The sequence below is a fragment of the Acomys minous genome (assembly GCF_964271855.1).
Source record: "Acomys minous genome assembly, chromosome: 18".
Classification (NCBI taxonomy): Eukaryota; Metazoa; Chordata; class Mammalia; order Rodentia; family Muridae; genus Acomys; species Acomys minous.
In genome coordinates, this window is record NC_140501.1 from 13,600,300 (window position 1) to 13,605,386 (window position 5,087).

Below are 5,087 nucleotides of genomic sequence, written 5' to 3' on the forward strand. Positions count from 1 at the left end.
GTCTCATCCCCAGTATTAAAGCTGACCTTCCTGGGTTACCTTTTTCACTGTGTACCTTCATTCCAAGGAGACTGAGAAAGCCAATTCCGATTTAACACACTATTTTCGTTCCTCCTGTGAACCCTTTCATACACCTAACTTAAACCTGCTCTTACCTGTGAGGTTGATGGAGAGCACAAGAGGAGAGACACGTGGAATTAGCAAAATTTGAGAAACTCTTACTGCAGTTGAAACTTCTCAAAATATATGAAGGTGATCCTAATGATGTCTCCAAATAATGAGAAAGACTGTGTCTATAACTGGCATTGTCTTGTCACCAAATGGAGCTTGCAGTACTGAGACTAGGTTACATTTTATGTGGCACAGCCATATCTAATAGGAACAGTGAATTTCATAAAGCCAGCACAGCTGCTTGACAAAGATCCAGCAAAGCTGAGCCAAGTGATGCAATCACTGCCATGTTGTTACCCAGTTTTTGGCCTTCGTCTCCACAAGCTGCATGTTCGTGGGGAGGGAGAGCTTTCATTATTTGTAGAATGTGGGGATATTGGATTGATGAAAATTTTCTTATGAATCATTTATGCATTCTTTCAGGATTACTGCTTCTAAGCAAGCTTCCCCACAAAAGTCCTGAGCCTATCTACCCTCTCACTTGTAGGAAAATATCCCTTTCTGTCCTACTTGAACGTATCCCTAATGTCCTGGTGGTAGCAACTCAAATAAAGATGCCAGACATCTTCTAATGAGGCTCTGACTCTAAGATATTCTCAGAACATCTGCCCCTTTACTTACTCAGAAACAAGATAATCAGAACAAAGTAAATGTTATAAAATAATAAATATTCAATGGGTTAGGGAAGTTGGCAGCAGATCAAACTAAAAGCCTTTTCCTACTAACAATGGACAAAGAACGAGGTTTTAAGTTTATTTTTTATGTGAATTTATTCATCTTATATCTTGATAGTTACCCCATCACGTGCATCTTTCCAATCCTACCCTCCCTCCCTCTTTTGCCCTATTTCGCTCCCCTGGACCTCTGAAGGGGGACGGGGCAAAGATAAAATTTTAAGACACCTTCTTTCTTAGAAAAGTTAGCTCACCCACAGCCACTTTGGTTTTCTTTGACCAAAGAACAAAAGAATAACAATATTCCATGTACAAATAATTATATATATATATATATATATATATATATATATATATATAATCATTGTATTATGCTAGAAATTGAGTAATATCTGTAGCAGCTTTGGCCTGAAGGTTTTTTTTGGGCCTAATGACAATTAGCGCTCTGGCCATTAAATGTGATAATACACTGTTTGGGACATGACATGCTGGCTTAGAGATTTTCTTTCTTTCTAGTGCCCTTATAACCATAAGAAGTACTAGCCTGATAACTGGCTGTCATGCTTTAAGAAACTATGCTCTTGAAACTGCAAGATTGTTAAAAGCAGGGCTGTGGGGTTAATGAGAGAAAATTATTGTAAAATACAACTCTGTTCTGTCACAGTTCATCAATGATGACTAAATTTATGTCTGGGAGGACTGTAAAGGCATATGTCCCGGGACAGAAATAATATGATCTATGTTTTGGAACAATGTGTATCTATCCTTGCCTACTGAGTTCTAAATAAATAAGGAAGCACTCTGAGTGCCAGTCAGTGAGGATAGAAAATTAACCCCATCACTGTGACTGACTCATACCTCCCCGTGCTGCTCTTGCACTCTGCTTCAGGCTTTGTCCATTTGCTGAAGATAATACCAAGACAACTCATTGACTATGTAGAGGGCTACTTAGCACCTACATAGAGACCTTGACAAGCTCTAAATTGGGTGCCTCCATCAAATCCCTCATCTCAGAGCTCAGGGTACCCAGTGGAAGAGGAGATGGAAGTTGTGCAAGAGCCAGAGGGAATGGAGGACACCCGAAAAACAAGGGCCTCTGAGGGAGTGAAGCAGCAATACAGGGCTTGCAGAGTGCTGTACTAGATCCTCTGCATACTTTTCCTTATCATAATTTATTCACATTACACCCCAATTATAGTTCCCTACCTCTTATCCTCCTGGTCCCACCCTCTCTCCCACTAGAATGGTTAAGATAAAAGCCTCAAGTGATTGCTCATCCTGGCAAGGATGTGGAGAAAGGGGAACATCCCTCCATTGCTGATGTGAGTGCAAAGTTGTACAACCACTTTGGAAATCAAACTGGCTCTTTCTTAGAAAAGTGAGACTAGTGCCACTTCAAGACCAGCTATACCATTTCTGGGCTTATACCCAAAAGATGCCACACCATAAAATGAGAATGTGGGCTCAACTATGTTCATAGCAGCTTTATTCATAGCAGCAAGAATCTGGGAACAACCTAGATGTTCCTCAACCAAAGAATGGATAAAGAAACTGTGGTACATTTACACAATGGAATACTATTCAGCTATCAAAAACAAAGAAACCTCTGCATACTTTAAACATTTCTTTGTTTAGTATCTTCAAAGGACTTCTAACAGAATAAGTCTCTTGATTTTGTGCCTTCTTTGGGGTTTTTTTTCCTTTTGTTGGACAATTTGTCTTCTTCAAATTGTTTTATTTTATATTTTTATTTAAAATGTTTAAAATAATATCAGAAAATAAAATGTATTTCAAAGAACAACAAAAAACAAAGAAAAAAGAAAGAAAGAAAGAAAGAAAGAAAGAAAGAAAGAAAAAAGAAAGACAAAAGAAAGAAAGAAAAGAACAGATGGGAGCACTTTTAAATCCATGAGCAGTCACAGATTCTCTAGGTTGTTTCACTTAGCATAAAGTAGATGCATTTTACAGGAAAGTAATAGCTATGTTCACCAACTCCTGCCTTCTTTGAGAATGCTACTAATTACACAACAAGTTAGATAATCCATATTTGTAATAAAATATTTTATGATTTTTTTTACTTCCATGTAGAGTTTGTAGGATAGCAAAGTATATAAAAATAAAAGTGTATTATCAGGGATATTGCTATTTCCATTGTCAACTCACCAGTATCTGTTATCACTTAGGATACACACCTCTGGGAATATTTGGGAAGAGATCAACATAGAGGTTTAACTGATGGAAGTAAACGTGCTGTGAACATACACTGAAGCAAAGGAGGAAATGAGCATAAGAACACTTCCCTCTGTTTCCTGACCTTCAGCTTCCCCCATCTGCTACTATGCCCTCTCCTGTTATGATGATGCACAACCCGAAACGCTCTCATCCAAATTAAAACACCCCTTGCTTTCCCTTATGTTGTCTGGTTAAACATTTTGTTGCAGGAATGAGAAAAGTAATTTATATGGAGGAGGTAGATGAAGAGGAATAAAACAACAACGAAAAGATGAATATGAACAAAATACATTATAAGTTTGTATGGACGTATTAATAAAATTATTTACTTTAGACAACTGATGTATTTCAATAAAATGAATACCTGTCATTAATCTGACTAGGCTTTAATAATGCCTGCCTCAACTAAAAGTGTAAAACATTCAGTGATCTATGAGGCTGCAGGCGAAGCCGACCTAGAATCCATTTGATCTAATAGTATATACATTTTCACAACATCTGGTTAAGTAGAGCAGAGTATAGCCAGAGTTTTGGCTATTTTATGGATTCTTATACCTAGCACCTTTTCCCACCGCAATCCCTTAATGTACCCTAACACCAGGAGGGAGAAAAAAAAGGATATAGAGGAAAAGGGGTATAGATGTCTTTAGACTACTTCCTGCTGATTAGGGCTATTGAATTCCTTGGGGTAAGTCCAATCTTCCTTTTCAGGATAACTCCAGCCAGGAGCCAGAAATCTAGTAAAGAGTAAAAGCAATCGGAAACCAGTAAAAACAGCAACAACCAGAAAAAGAGAAACAGCAGAAATAGGGGCAAACAGCACTTTTTTGCGGCCTCCGGAAGTCTTATGCTCTCCCAATAGCCACAAGAGTTCCAAATGAAACCTATTTTCTGTTGTCAGAATCACACCCCTGGCTGGGCATGATGCAAATCAGAGTTAGAGGCTGTGGACAATTTGAATCAGTCCTATATCCCACACCTGGGATTAAAACAAAACAAAACAAAAAAACATATTCACAAAGCATAACTGGATTTTTAAAGAAACTAAAATTCTCACTATAGCAGAGTTCTTTTAAAAAATAATAAGAGATTTTGGCAATTATAGTTACAGATAACAAAACTAGAAAAATTGATGAAGTAATTAGCAGAACTCTGATAATACACTTAGTACAGAATACATAATTGATACTCACATAAATTTTGAATAAATATATGTGCAAGTAAAGTAAAATGCAAATATAAGAAATTATGAAATAGTCTGTCAGTCATATCTGCAAGTTGTGGCAGGAAATCAAGGGCAATATCTTATAATGTTCCAGAAGTTTCTTGTGCACCACACACTTAAAAAATGAGACTAGGAAAAACAGGCCTGAAAACCTTCTTTTGATGTTACCTAGTTATCTAGCATCAATTGATAATAATAATTGATAATAACTGATATGGTATTCCCACCCATATTTGTGACAACAAACAACAATATTCAGAACAGCAAAGATATTCTAAATGGTACAATAGTGACACCTTTATCTTAAGGGAAACCAAAAGTAGTGTAATTGAACTTAAGGCCTTCTCAATAGGAGTCAATGTTGGCTACTAGGAATTTAGTCAGCTACCAATAACTGGTGAGACTCTGAAACCTAGAAGAGAACCTACTACTGTCACTTTCTCAGACTGAAAATATACCTAACTTTATTCTAAATACATCATCTATAACCACAGACAATCGTAGCTCCCACTCATCAAAGTAGCTTCTTTTTGCAGCATGTGGAAGTTTTTGTGAACATACCATCTGATCAAAATAGAGAAAATAAGTGTTTGTGGCATTCCAATCCCTACCTAGCTTATTGGCCTTGTAGTCCCTGCACCCAACATTTAGGGAACATCATGAAAGAAGTCAAGGAGTACCCAAAGGAGGATGCATGAATCTCACTCAGAAGAGGAAATCAAATAGACATCTGAAGTAGATGAAGAGAGGAAACTTGGTGCCAGAGGAGATGGAGAGGGTATTGG